A 15,711-nucleotide genomic window follows, 5' to 3' on the forward strand; every position below is an offset into this window, starting at 1 on the left:
TGCAGTGGCTTATGCCTGTAATCCTAGCATTCTGGGAGGCTGAGGCGGGAGGACCACATGAGCTGAGGAGATCAGCCTGAGCAAGAACAAGACCCCACTTCTGCAAAAAATAGAAAAAAAATTAGCAGGGTGCTGTGGTGGATGCCTGTAGTCCCAGCTACTTGGGAGGCTGAGTCAGGAGGATCACTTGACCCCAGGAGTTGCTGTGAGCTAGGCTAATGCCATGGCCCTCTTGCCTGGGCAACAGAGTGAGACTACCTCACAAAACAAAAAAACCCCTAACCCCCCAAAAGATTGTTTGTCTTGATGGATGAATAACTCTTTGGCTGGGGTTTTTCTCTCAGTAGTCATTTTTAATCGAGCTCTCATTTGCAGTGTTGTAGTCAAGAAATCTGATGCTAATCTGATTGTTTTTCCTCTATAAATCAATCCACGTTCAATATGTGATTTCCTTTTAATCTTTAGAGTCTCTTCTGGCTTCCTGAAAAGTCTGTGGAATAACTTATAAATACAGCAAACACTGAGCATTGTGGTGCAGGGAAGGCAAAGATGGAGAATTAACAAGGATTTTTAGGGTGGTTTAAGGCATGCTGTTCAATGTGGGAATATAGAATAAGCCAACATTTTTGATAATTTAAGATTTGTGGGGCTTAGTAAAGACTATTAATAAAGAGTAATTATCTATTTAGATGAATATATTTTGGGAGAGTTCTGAAATAGAGTTATTTATAATCTAATCTTTTTGAGTAAGTTTCCTGAAACAGTAAAGTTATGTTAATGTAGATAGTTGAGTAGGAAAGTTAGACTTGGGCAGATAGTAAGGTGTATATTTGCATATGATTTCAGTTCTCAGTTTAAATATTTTACCAAGCCCAGGCTATGTCTTTCCTCATTCAGCAGGGAGGGAGCCCTTTCAGTCTAGAGAATTATCCCTTCTTTCAGTTCAGGGAGGTTTTCTTTTATTTTTTTTCCTCCCTTCCAATTATGTCTTTGCTACTGTTTCTCCTCGAGGAAAGCCTGTTATTTGCGTGTTCTGTCTTCTGGTTACATCTTCCGCAGCTCTGATATGTTTGCTGTGCTGTCTGTCTGATCTTTCAGAACTCTGAATGGGATCCCAGTAATGACCAGACCATTTTCATTTTGTCTGTTGAAATTTTAATTTTGGAAGTCATGGTATTTTGTTTTAGAAAGTGTGGGTATGCGCGTGAGTGTGTTCTAATTGTATCTCCTTGAAAGCCCTCATTACCCCCTTTGCTGGCTTTGTTTTTTCATAGGTACTGTTTGTTCTGGTTATTCATGTTGGTCTTCCCCATTCAAGTGGCAGAGACTCCTTTTGTGGGCTGTGACTTTACCTTGCCTTTTAGTGGCTTCCTCTCAGGCAGGCTGAATGTGAGCTCTTGGGCAGTGGCAGATCATCACGTTCTGGAAGATAAAGATACAGATGGCTGTGAGCTGTCCACCTGGGCCCCATCAGCACAGCTCAGGGAGCAGGCTTGGCTCTCAAGGGCAGTTTGGCTTACCAGTGCTGTGACCTTTGAGGTCTGCTGGGGTCAGTAGGATTAGATAGCTCCTTCAAGAACCAACCACAGTGTCTTCTTCCTAAGTAGAACCAACTTAGATTTTTGGTGAGGTCACTTTAGGGTACTTTTTAAGTTAATTATTTTTATTTATTTATTTTTTTGAGGCAGTCTCACGCTCTTGCCCTGGGTAGATGCCATGGCACCATAGCTCACAGCAATCTCAATCTCCTCCCGAGTAGCTGGGATTACAGGCACCCACCACAATGCCCAGCTAGTGGTCTTGCTCATGCTCAGGCTGGTTTCAAATAATGAAAGCAATTGCCTGAGCTCAAGAAATCTACCTCCCTCAGCCTCCTAGTGCGCTAGGATTATTAGGTGTGAGCCACCATTCCCGGCCACTTTAGGGTACTTATAAAATCTGTGCTTAATCCAGGGGGTCCATTTGCTCTGACATAGATTTCTGAGAGTACTCTCTCTAGGGGTCCAAGGAGCTCTGGCCTCAGACTCCTACTCTGGTTCTCTCAATACACTGTGAAAGCATTTTCAAGCCCAGGTTCTAGAGCCAAAGTAGGCTTTGATCCTGGCTCTCTTTGAATGCTTTTGGTGAAATTACTTAAACCATGGTTTCCAGTCATCTCATCTCCAGAGAAAAAAATGCCTACTTCCCTGAGTTGCTATGAGGTTTAAGTGAATTTCCCATTTACGAGAAGATGGAGTGCTCTTAGAATAGGTCCACACAGGCAGATACCCGGTTAGCTGTTATTTTTATCATCTTTAGCTCATGGGGCTGCTGTGAGGATTCAGTGAGCTAGTATATATAAAGTACTAATATATGTTCTCTTTCTCCACACCCACACCTGCTTCTGCAGCTTTGAGACTTTGTGATGTGGTCTATTATCAGTGGTTTTGATTTGCATTTCATGATAATTAGGGATGATGAGCACTCTTTCATGTGTTTGTTGGCCATTCTTTTGTCTTCTTGGGAGAAGGTTCTGTTCATGCCTCTTGGCCAATGATAAGTGGGGTTGTTTTCTTTTGTTCTTGTTGGTTTGTTTGAGTTCTCTGCAGATTCTGGTTATTAGCTGTTTGTCAGATTTATAACATTCAAATATCTTTTCCCATTCTGAAGGTTGTCCGATTGTCCATTCTGAAGGTTGTTTCCCAGTCTGAAGGTTGTTCGATTTTTGTTACCTTAGCAGTGCAGAAGTGTTTCAGCTTGATCAGGCCCTATTTATTTTTGTTGTTGCTACCATTGCCAATGAAGTCTTCGTCATAAAATCTTTCCCCAGGCTGTTATCATCCAGAGTTTTTCCCACACTTTCTGCTAGAGTTTTTATCATTTCGTGTCTTCGATTTAACTCTTTTCTCCCGTGTGAGTCAGTTTGTTAAGTGGTGAAAGGTGTGGGTTCAGTTTCCTTCTTTTACATGTGGTTAACCAGTTCTTGCAGCATCATTTATTAAATAGGGATTCTTTTCCCCTGTATGTTTTTGTTTGGTTTATCAAAGACCAGATGGCAGTAAGAGGCTGGTTTCATCTCTAGATTTTCTTTTCTGCTCCATAGATGTATGTCCCTGTTTTTATGCCAGTACAATGAATTTCCTACTACTTACTGCTTTTTAAAATCAATATTAAGTTATTAAGATCTCTTTATGCTGCTATATGCAGATCCGAATTACTTCTGACTACTGTGTCCTATTCCACTGATGGCAGACAGATTTGAGTTACTCACTTGTAAGGCTCTCCTAATCTGCCCTACCTTTACTATCACAAACAATGTTGCAGTGAATATTTTTATACTTAAAAAAATAAAAGTACTAACATGTGCCAATAAATACTAGTGTTACTTTTTCCTATGTGATTACAACTTATGTAACTGAACTATTGTAACATAATAAGAATATTAACAAAGGCTTAATCTTTTAGATTTGAAATTTTCACCAAATTAAAGAAATTTCTTCAAAAATCACGTAATGTTAACTTTGGGAGGCTAACTGAATTGTTAACTGTGTTTATGTTGTAGCCACATCATGGCTTTCCCTGGCAGAAAGAAGTGTCCCTGATGTAAAGTACCTTTACCTAGTGTTGGTTGAACACCCCTGTGCACTGGCACTTCTGCAGCAAATTTTAGCAACTACCGTGCTATTATTTTAACATTTGCTTTTATAGCTTTAAAAGCCCTTTTTATTTGGGAAAAAGGTCACCTCCAAGTATTCCTTCGGTTATAGTGTATTAGGTCCAGGGCAGAGATGTTCCCTAAGTCATTAACTTGAAGCAGAAGTTAGACGTGATGAACGTTATTAAAATAGCTCAGCAACTGCCATGGTGAACCGAGCTGTTATTAATGTAGGAGAGACCATTTTGCCAAATAATGTAGATAATTATGCAGCATTTTTTAATGAAACAAAGCAGAATTAAGGCAATTGCTGTAGATGTGTGTCCAAAAAGAGCTCCCCTGCTTTCCTGTCGTTCCTGGGGAAGTGGGTCTCGGCTCAGGAGAGGTTGAGGATCTGCAGCCTTTGCATGTGGTGCTCACCCTCTCAGCTCCTCGCTGCAGAGCAGGTGAGAAGAGCCAGCCAGAAATGTGCCTGGTGATTGTGTTTTCTCTCCTCCCATTTAACTTCTACCCCGCACCCCCCATGCTGCCTGCCTGACCCCTGTCCTTCCTCCCTTCCCACCTGGGAGCATCACCTTTTTTGTTCTGACTCCTCTCATCAAGTTAGCTCCTCTGTGATCCCAGGCTTTTTGAACTGCCCCTTCGTCTCGCACCTTGACTTAGACCAGCTCATGGTTATGAGCTTGGATGTGTCTGTCCTGCTACCAGCAAGACCGGGCACCCAGAGTTCTCCATGGCCTGGAATCCCTGTGGCCCTTTCTCTCAGCCTTTCAGGAAACTCTATGTCATTTACCTTTAGCTCTTTAGTTCCTCTTTGTGGCGGGGTGTAAACTTAGACACTTACACAGGCTGGGGACATCCCTTCTGTGAGTGAAGCAGCAGAGTTTAAGACCACAGGGAGGGGTAGAGACGTTAGGGGAAGGCGCACTCCCACTCAGCAGGCAGCTGCAGGTGGTTTCACCATGCACTGGGGGCTGCTGGAGGAGGCAGAATGTAACATTTGCTGCTCTTCCTGTCCCTAAAGTGGCCACAGAATGACATGGGCTTCTGTCTGTGACCTCTGTCTTACATATGCCAATGGAAATAAAGAATGAGAAAGTGACAACCTAAGTCCCGGCTTTGAGAGAATTGCTTGGGATGGATGGGGGAAACAGACTTAGCAGGAGGGCCCACCCCTTCCCCACTACTATTGCGATTTTACGGACTTAGCCTCTTGTAGAAAGAATACTTAAACATTAAGTAAGAATGATTCTAACTATTGAAATGACTTTAGTAAAATGTTTCTTGGGTCACTTTGAGTGGCTTTTGTGTTAAGGGGAAGAGTTATAACATCATAAAACCCACACGTTCAGGGGAAGCCTGAACTGGACTGGTCCTGGAATGTAGCTTTTTAATATTTACACGATGGAATGCAGATGAAAGACGTGTAGGAGATGCACAGCCTTCTCCTCCAACTTTTCCCACACAGCTTTCTCCCCTCCCTGATCTCTGAAGAAAGGACAAAAAGACTGAGAATTAGCCAGGGTGGGAAGAAGGGACTGTGGGACCAAGATGCAGCGTGACCAGGAGAGCTCTGATGGGTGCAAGAGTGAGCAAGGCCAGGGGCTTTGAGGGCCTTGAATAGGAGAGGATGAGAGATTTTAACTGTTCATTTTGAGATAATTTCAAATACAGAAGAACTACAAGAATAATACAAAGAACTCTGTACAACCAAGATTCCTCCCCTCCTGGGCTGCAGACTGGTACAGGAATGTAGCTTGTTTGAACAGGGCGGCAGAGCAGGAGGAGCCGGAGGTGAATGGCAGGAGAGCCAGCGAAGCTTCGTCTCTGTTTACAGCTGTCCCCGACACTCACACCATCCCCTGAGCTTTTTCTATCACATGAGGGGTGGCTTTAGATCCTCATGGGAACTGAACCCTACTGTAGACTACACAAGGGGGGATCTAGGCTGTGTGCTCCTTACGGGAATCTAACGCCTGATGATCTGAGGTGGGGCTGGGGTGGAGATGCCAAGAGGAGTGGCTGCAAATATGATTATCATTAGCAGAGAGGTTTGACTGCTCAGAGACCGTAATAAATCATTTCATTGTACATTGTAATGTAATAATAATAGAAATAAAGTGCACAATAAATGTCATGTGTTTGGATCATCCCAGAAACCATCCTCCCCACTCCTGGTCTATGAAGAAGTTGTCTTCCGTGAAACTGGACTCTGGTGCCAAAGAGGTTGGGGACTGCTGCTCTAAACCCTTCACCCACAGGTGCAATAGTTAACATAGGCTTTGTCAGTGCTTTTTCTCTAACTGAACCATTTTCGAGTAAGTTGAAAACACGTTTGATGCCCCCTGAATGGGTCAGTGCATGCCACCCACACACGGGGTTTCTAATTCTGTCGTTTCATCCATTTTTTATCAGTTGGCCTTTTATTGTAAGGAAGTGCTTTCTCTTCTAACTTTTTTATTTATGTATATGTTTGTATTTGTCTGGAATCATGGATTCCTCTTGGGTGACAATAGGATACATTTATTTTCATGCTCACTTTGACCCAAATGTGACCAGAGGAGTCCCTTCAGGCTAGCTCCTAGCTTTTGAAATGCTCTTTTGGAATGGCTCCATAATTATGTGAGCCCTCCTTTCCCTTTTGGTATAATGAGTTATTTCAGGTCATGTACTTTGCTGTCCCAGCCTTGGAATCACTCTGTTTTTCAAGGAATGGAGAATGACATTTAGAAACAAAGATAGGGAAGCTTTTGTGTGGTCATCGCTGTTGATGTGGGGTTGTGCCGAATCCCCATGACAAGCGAGTCCCATAACAAGCAAGCTAGGGTGGAGACACCCAGGGACAAGCTTCATGGCATCCCAAGAAACAAGGTGAGGGAAGGGCTATGGTGTTAGGGAGATTGAAGGTGGGTATGAAATATCTTTTAATTGGAAAACTTTGAGGCTTTTAATGTAATGTTTGTATTTCACCTGACTTGAAACAGGAAGACAAGATTTACTTAGTGTTTGGTGCATGTTTATTCTTTATGGGGATCCATATATCTAGTCTGAGAATATTTGGGTTTTACCAGTAAATAGTCTGGTTATCTACAGTAGTGTAGTTGTGGAACAAACTCCCCACCATTTAGTGTCTGAAACAATAGCCATTTTATCAAATCCTGATTTGTAGGTCAGGACATTGGCTGAATGTTTCTCCACGTGGCAGTGACCAGGAGCACTTGTTGGATAGACTGGGTGGTTTGGAGCAGTCTAGATGCTGAAAATCTCTCCTTCTCAGGCCTGCTGCCTTCACAGGGCATCTGAAAGATGGGCTGGACTGAGCGCCACGTCTCGTGTATCTTCAAGGTCTCCCCACATTCTCTCTAGAAGAGTAGTTGGGCTTCTTACATGGTGGCTTGGGGCTCCAAGACACTGTTGGTGAAGCAGCATTTTGTTTTAAAACGAGGCTAGAACTGCCGTAGCATCTCTTATGCCATACTGTACAGGTGAAAGCAGTCAAGGCTGGCCAGCAGCAAGGAGAGGGGAATTAGACCCCACCTCTAAATCAGAAGAGCATCCAAAACATCTGTGGCAATCTTTACTGCACCGCATCTTGAAAAAATTGAGCAGAAGGCGACTGGATTTTTAAAACTTTTTCTTAAATGTTCTGTATAAAATAGAATGTTAACTTGCTTCTAGGATGGGTTTGTAATTGTTAACCGGTATATTTAAAGATTGTGAAATATAATCTTTTCATTTTTATAACATAATAAAGATTATATTAAACTCATTCAAATTAGAGTTTAAATGAGTATGTTTATAAAGCACAGATCCTTGGCTTAATACCTGCTCTCTTGCTCTCTCAGGCTTAGGAGCTTATGTTGTGAATAAACAAGGTTATTAAGGAATTCTCAAAGATTTCATCTTAAGGATAGATAACTCATTTTATTTTTCCTCAAAAAGTAAAAGACTGTGGTGTGCAAATGTCTTTTTTGGCCCCATTTTTCAACATTGACTTCCTTCTCTGACCTGTAATGAATTGGATGGGCAGGGTGGGGCCCCTGTTTACTTTATGTGCCTCTTTTTGCCTATGGAACTGTTTTAGCACAAAAGGTTACTTTTCAAAACCTTTTTATTTTAAAATAAAACTAGGTTTACTGAAGAGTTGCAAAGATTGAGTTCCTGAATACTCTTCACGCAGCCTCCCCAATGTTAACTTTAAGTAATCATGTTACAGTACATTTGTCAAAACCAGGAAATTGATGATGATATAGTGCCGGTGACTAAACTACAGATTATTTTTGGATTTTGGCAGTTTTTCCACTAATGTCCTTTTCTGTTTTGAAATCCAAAATACCATAGTGCGTTTAGAAAGATTAATATTGAGGTTCATAGCATTCTTGAATTGGAAACGTTTTAAGGATGTCTAAGGCATACATGAGAGAGATGAAAATTTGACTGTGATTCAGGCATTTATATTTATTAGGATTTAATTTTTTAATGCAAGTGAAGAAATCAAAGAATACGCTTTAAATTAGTCTTGAAAATAGTTCCCTTCTGGGGAATTCTGATTTCTATTGTTAAAGAATGCTATTATCTATTATTTAATCTCTAAGCTTCCTTGTGGACTGATATATTCCTTTTGGTTTTCTTTTGTTACTGACGAGATTTTTGTGAGTCCCTGTTGTAAGAGAATTTGTAAGGGGGAGAGAGGCTTGGTTAATGGCTATGATGCCGCACCGATTGTTTTCCTAGCTCTCCCCTCAGCTGGTTCTGTAGCCCTGGGCAAGTCAGTCATCTTTCTGATCTCAGTTTGCTCACTTGTAAGATGAAGCAGGGCTGGTCTAAAAGGTCCTCCAGGCGTGTAAGAATGAAGAATATTGCCTGTTTTGCAATATGTGTTAAGAACATTCCTTCCTCTTTTTTTTTTGAAGACAGTCTTACTATGTCGCCCTGGGTAGAGTGCTGTGGCATCACGGCTCAGAGCAACATCCAACTCTTGGGCTTAAGTGATTCTCTTGCCTCAGCCTCCCAAGTAGCTGGGACTACAGGCACCTGCCACAATGCCTGGCTATTTTTTGGTTGCAGTTGTCCTTGTTGTTTAGCAGGCCCAGGCCGGGTTCAAACCCGCCAGCCCTGGTGTATGTGGCCTGCGCCGTAACCACTGTGCTATGTGCGCCAAGCCACATTCCTTCCTCTTTAGTAGAGTAGACTGCTTCTCTAGCTTTTTAGGATTCCCTTATACTCTAAAATTCCTGAGGCCCTCTAAGAATTTGTGTTCATGTAGGTTACGTCTATATTTATTATTGTAAATTACAACTGAGGAATTTAAAAAAAATTATTAAAATTTTAATAGACTTATTAAAAAGTCTATTACAAATTCTTAAAAACATATTTGGAAAAACAGCAGTGTTTTGAAAAACAAAGCAACGTAAGTTGAATGACATCAATTTTACATTTTTCCAAATTTGATATCTGGGCTATTAACAGAAGGCAGCTGGGTTCTCATAGCTGTTCTGGAAACTGTATGCTTGTGAGGGAAGCAGAGCAAAAATGATGAATAATAAATTAATAATATAAGGAAGATAGTTCTGAGCCCTGCAAGCTGGGAGAATCACAGGTGTAACAAAAGGACTCAGGCTTTTAACTCCTACTTCTGGGTTGGAATCCTGCCTTTACTACTTCTTTCTATGCTGCTGTAGCCAAACTGCTTATTCTTTCCCAAACTTTGTGATTATGATTTTATAAATCATGACGTGATTTATAAAATGGGAACAAAACTGCCGAGTTTACATGGCTGCTGTGCATATTAAAGGCAATAAGTACAGCAGAACCTCCAGGGCTGACCACTTCCCGACACTGACCACCTCCTTAAGCTGACCTAATTTTGATAGACTGGACGTGCACCACATGTGCATGTCAGTACAGTCTGTTCCTTATGTTGACCTCCGTGTGTTGACCAGTTTGTCACAGTCCCTTGGGTGTGACAAGGGTTCTATGGTTTATGAAAGCATCTACTGTAGTTTCTTAAACATAGATCATCAACATTACTTTTTCTTTCTCTTGTAACTTGAAATATTGCAGTGAAGATGAGTTGGGTGGAAGAAAACATCATGAAGACTAAATAGGTTTATGGAGGAATAGAAAAGCAAGACAAGGTGGATTGCAAAGATGGCCACCTACAAAGCTTCCTGTCACTCACTGTATGTCCATGTCATTCCTCCTATGAAGAGGTGGAATCTGTTTCCACTCCCTTTCCATCTGGGCTGACCTAATGACTTGCTTTGACCAGTGGGGTGTGGCAAGAGTGATGCTGGCCAGGTCTGGGCCTTCAGAAACCAGGCAGTGTTTGCTCTTGGTCTCTGGAGGCCCTGGTCACCATGTCATGAGGTCAGACCCTTGCTGGGGAGAGAGAGGGGGCGAGAGGATGAGAGTGAAGCCCAGAGGATGAGAGACCAGGCAGAGAGGGAGAGGGGCCCAGCCCACACCAGCCATCTCAGGTGAGGTATGGCTGTGGGAATGAAGCCACCCTGAATTCCCAAGCCTAGGTAAGCTGCTCCGACCAACACTGGGGGAAGCAGACACTGGCTGTCCCTTCTAAACTCTGGGCCAAATGGTAGAATCATGTGCAAGTTGTTGCTTTAAGCTTCTATGCTTTGAAGTGATTGGTTACACAGTAAATATAGCTAAACAGTAAAGTGTGAGCAAAGTGTATCAGTGTGAACAAATTTATATAGGAAAAATATAAATAGCACCTTGAAAAGCACATTTTATATTTTGTTTTTATTTTTTTGAGACAGACTTTTTTTTATTTTGAGACAGTCTCACTATGTCACCCTCGGTAGAGTGCTGTGGTGTCACAACTCACAGGAACCTCAAACTCTTGGGTTTAAGTCATTCTTTTGCTTCAACCTCCCAATTAGCTCCACTACAGGTGCCCACCACAATGCTTGGCTATTTTTTTGTTGTAATTGTCATTGTTGTTTAGCAGGTGTGGGCCAGGTTCGAACCCACCAGCCTCGGTGTATGTGGCTGGCACCCTAACTACTTAGCTATAGGCGCTGAGCTGAGACAGACTCTTAGTCCATCGCCTTTGGGAGAGTGCTGTGGTGAAATCCCAGCTCACAGCAACCTCAGACTCTTGGGCTCAAGAGATCCTTTGCCTTAGCCTCTCGAATAGCTGGGACTACATGCACCCACCATAACACCTGGCCAGTTAATTTTTTCTATTATTTTAGTAGAAATGAGTTCTTGCTCTTTCTTGGGCTGGTCTCAAGAGCTCAACCAGTTCACCACCTCGGCCTCCCGGAGTGCTAGGATTATAGGTGTGAGCCACTGTGCCCTGCCACTTCAGTTTTCTTTCCCTGTTGCCCATCTGGAGGGTGAGGGAAACTTCACACTGGATGGCAGTTAACAGTTGTGCCCTGAGAAGGAATACCCACTCACCCCTAAGGGCCAACTCCTCCGTGCCCCTGCTTTATGGGGCTAAGCTAAAAAATTTAACATGACTGATGTTTTCCCAGAGAACTTGGAATCTAGCTGTGTTCCAAGTACTGTATGAAGATATAGTGAATTTTTAAAGGCATAACAGAAAGTTTTTGCAGTGTTCCTTTCTCCTTTCTGAAGGAGTAAGCTATTTGTCTCAAATGTAATAGTTATCATTTTGTGCAGCTGGCAGAAACCTGTCTTTCTGGTTTGTAATGTCGAGCTAATCTGCAAAGGTGTTATTAGTCATTCGAAGTATTCTTTGTTCTGGTTGAAAGCTGCACTGATGGTATTTTCCAGTAAACTTGTCCTACTTGGGAGTCCTTCTCTAAGATTATAAGCCTTTTGTAGGTCTGTTCCTTCTAGAATGTTGGTAGTATGTCAGTAATGAAAGTAATCTATCTGCTGGGAGTTAAGCGTCAAATAACTCACAATCCAGAAATATGCCCTAGGCATTTATATACGCTCACTTTAAAAGTAAGTTAATATATCATTACCTTGAAATGACATGTTTCTGAGTAGTTGTAAAAAATAAGATGCTTGCTTTATTTTTTTCTCATTGTCTCATATCCAGTCTTTTGTTTTTCTGATAGAAAATCAAATTCCTATTAAACTTATTTAGAGATAGTTTTCTTTATGCAATGAAATATGTTTTATATATGAACATTGAATATAAGCCCTCCTTAATTTTTTGATGTCTTATACATTTCAAATATGAGATATTTATTCCTTATACTCTCTGTAGAATATCTTGAGTCTATTGGGATTATACCACTGAAGCAAATGTATATTTTTTAATTAAAAGTAAACCAAATAACTTTGGATATGCTGAAAGAATAAGGTAAATGCAGCCATCCATTTTTCTCTTTACTTGTATAAGACTGATTGGTCAGGAAAAATGGAAATCTTTGTGAGAAGATAGGAAGGAAAGTTTATTGTTCCTTAGGACTAGTTCAGTGAACCATTAGAGATTTATTACTAGGGGTAAATTACTGGATTGCATAGAAATGAAGGGGTGTGTGAGTCTCAGCACCTGCTTTCCAAATGTCTAAACATTAGTAGAAAAGAGGCCTGATCCCTGGCCTTCATAAAAGGCCTTCATCAGCCTCAGAGAGAGGCAAAAATAGGAAGCTGAGTGGAGAATAAAGTCATAATGAGGTTGAGAAGCTAAGGATCGGCTTTGTGGAGAAGGAGGCGTTTGAACTGAATTTTGAAGGGTAAGTGACCAAGAGCAGGATGGATATTCCAGATGAGGAAACGGGTATCAGGCAAGACCCAGGGAGAGCTCCTGAAACCTGGGGTGGGAAGAGCATTCTTTTCCTGATATCTGTGATATTACTCCACTCATTCTCTCAAAAGTCTCATTAGTGGAGGTCCTTTAAGACAAAATTTTAATTGATTATTCTAATTCAGAAAATTCGTGGTTATGTTGTTAAGTGCTGTAGTTGTTGTTGTATTTTGTGGCATCTTAATGAATTTCCCACTTTAGCCGAGATTTCTTCTAGAAATGGCCAGGAAATTAAAAACTACCATGTTGTTAAATATAATCGTATCTTTTCTTTAGAAGTTTCCTCGTCACTCAGAGCCCTGGGATTTCTCTCTGGTTCTATAGGTGGGCGAAAGACTTCCCCTGTAACGCTTCTTTGTAGGGTATTCTGGATGCAGCCTCCTCTCTCCTGGCATTTGTTACTATACTTTTCCATCTTCTAGAGACTAATCATTTGCTGGCATGTAATAGCTGCTCATACTTGAATTAATGAAGTCGTATGTTTCCCAATATCCTTCTGGTACTTGTCTTTTCTTTCCATAATAAATTCTGGAGCTGGTTCCTTCCTGGCCTAATATACTTGAGTTTCCACTTTGGTTCTCATGTAAGTGCTCTATCTTCTTAATTTCTTTATTCATGGATGATTTCTTATGAACTAAAGATTTATACTGTAACTGTACAATATAGGCTGACAGGCAATCTCTATGAAGAACCCACATGAAGAATGAAATTATCCAGAAGTAAGAGGACAGAAGCCATAACCCCAAATATAAATTTGGGGAAGGGTTATTAGAAGAAGTTGGCTGGCAGAAATATGAGCTGGGATCTATACTCCGCCCCCAGTAGCAGTTTACCCCTGATATCCATGCTTACTGAGTCTTGTCAGAAAGTATTACAGTATGACAGATGAGAAGTTAAGAGGTTTTCATGCTCATGTTTGCTTGAAGTGGTGGCAGAATTACAGCATTTCTGAGACCCACCTGGCCCTGCTCCAGGTGTATATGTGGACGCACCTGTGCTATTCAGAAATTGTAGCAGGAATCGTGAACCATCACATTTTTCCTAGGTCAGCACTGGAGTTATAGCATAACAGGGGATGTTTTCCTTGTGGTTTCTCTATAAAGGATATAGAAATATACTAAAAGATCATATTTATAAAGTAAAATTATAAATAGATCAGCACTAGAATCTACATAAATGCAAAACTGTCATAGAGCTCAGCAGTCTATGTTCTGGTAGTTTTGGAATGATAGTTTTGGAAAATTTCTAAATGTGGTGATTTCCTCCTGTGCATGAAGTTTTTTTGCTGATTTTCTAGCCTTGCTCTCTTTGATATTCTTTGTGAGTAGAGTATTAGGTCCTTTTTATGCTTTATAAATCATACATATGAAAAAACCCTATCATTTCTAGTGAACATAGAGGCATAAAAATAATTTTCATAAAGCCAGGCTTGATTTACATATTTAAAAATCTTAACAATGTCATTGCCATTATTTCATTATTCTTTCCTCTTTTGTTCACAGACAACTTGTTTACCCATCTGGGATAGAAGAATTAGGTGGAGTTGTGGGGCTCTACCTGCTCTTATTCTGACTTTTCCTGTCTGTGCCTGGGTAGGAGAACGAACTGTTAAGGAAGGTTAGATTGAGATGGAATACTAGCCTCAAATGCCAGCATTCCAGAAATATTTTGAAGTGGCAGGAAAGATGTGTGTGCATTTTCTACAGTAGGATGAAAAATAAGAAAATTTGATCTTAATGGGCCATAAATTATAAGAAAAAAATCATTAAAGGCAAACGGGAAATGATTGCACATAAAAATCAAAACTAGCCCAAACATGGCAGGAGAACTGTGAAGGTGGTAGTGATGGATGGAATATTCCAAGCTTAGTGGCTGTGGATATACGGGGGTCGGCTGTGGATATATGGGGGTCAGAAGAAGCCCCAGGTCGCCATCAGGGTCATGTCTTTGGAGCCTGTGAGATGCCCAGTGTCTTTTCTTTTTCTTTTTCTTTTCTTTTTTTTTTTTTTTGAGACAGAGCCTCAAGCTGTCCCCCTGGGTAGAGTGCCGTGGCATTACAGCTCACAGCAACCTCCAACTCCTGGGCTCAAGCGAGTCTCCTGCCTCTGCCTCCCAAGTAGCTGGGACCACAGGCGCCCGCCACAACGCCCGGCTATTTTTTGGTTGCAGCCGTCATTGTTGTTTGGCGGGTCCGGGCTGGGGATTCGAACCCGCCACCTTAGTTGTACGTGGCTGGCGCCTTAGCCAGTTGAGCTATAGGCGCTGAGCCCCCAGTGTCTTTTCAATAAATTATTTTTGTAGTTACATTAGCCAGACTTTGATTTAAGAACACTTGCTTGATACAGTTACATTAAGGATGCACTTACAAATGCTTTTTGTATTTATGATGATATTTTCAGTATCCTGTTGGACCCCATTTTCTACAGTTACTCAGGACTTTTACTCGGGGCATGGCTCTTGGGTCAAATATATTAGTATATTCACTTCCTCCAGGGGCCAAGGAAAGGGAAGTGGTGGATTGCCTGGCTATTCCTACTGAGTACCTCAAGAATGCTGGAAAATCTGGTTCAGAAATTAGTCATTCCTACTGTTTTTTGCACCTGACTGCACCTCTGGATGCCTCTGCTGTTGGGCACCCCATTGCTGCTGGGAGCTGCTGCCGTGAATGAATCCTAACCCTTCCTTCTTTGTATCACTCGCTCAGAAGTCAAGGCCTTGGCTGAAGTCAGGTCACGCATTTGTGGTCTCACTGTCAGGTGTTGGGGAGTCTGGTTCCTGCCTTCACCAACACCCATGCAATAGGGGGTTCTTTCTGAATAGGGAGCAGGTTTGATAAGTATCCAGAACAAAATGACACTTTCTCTCCAGAATATTTGACATTAGAAGCTTTTAATGTAGTTAATACACAAAAGGGCAAATATCATATAATCATCTGATTACCAGAAAGTTGATAAAATTATCACTCATTTTTTTTTTGAGACAGAGTCTCAAGCTGTCACCCTGGGTAGAGTACATAGGTCACAGCAACCTCAACTCTTGGGCTTAAGATATTCTCTTGTCTCAGCCTCCCAAGTAGTTGGGACTACAGGTACCTGCCACAACACCCGGACATTTTTTTTGTTGTTGTTGTTGTTGTTGTAGTTGTCATTGTTGTTTGGCAGGCCCAGACTGGATTCAAACTCATCAGCTCCAGTGTATGTGGCTGGTGCCCTAGCTGCTTGAACTACAGGCGCCGAGCCTATCACTCATTCTTGATTAAAAAGCAAAACAAAATAAAAAAGACCAAATAAAGCAGAATAGAAGGACACTTATTTTGGCCATACAG

At 41.5% G+C, this 15,711-nt stretch overlaps 1 protein-coding gene across 1 annotated transcript in view; it reads left to right on the forward strand.

Moving 5' to 3' along the window:
• Positions 1–15,711, forward strand: part of EPB41L4A (erythrocyte membrane protein band 4.1 like 4A) — a 218,119-nt gene that overhangs the window by 65,810 nt on the left and 136,598 nt on the right. The gene's annotated exons all lie outside the window — the stretch shown is intronic.

Source organism: Otolemur garnettii, unplaced genomic scaffold, assembly GCF_000181295.1.
Source record: "Otolemur garnettii isolate 467f Iridium unplaced genomic scaffold, OtoGar3 scaffold00030, whole genome shotgun sequence".
Taxonomy (NCBI): domain Eukaryota; kingdom Metazoa; phylum Chordata; class Mammalia; order Primates; family Galagidae; genus Otolemur; species Otolemur garnettii.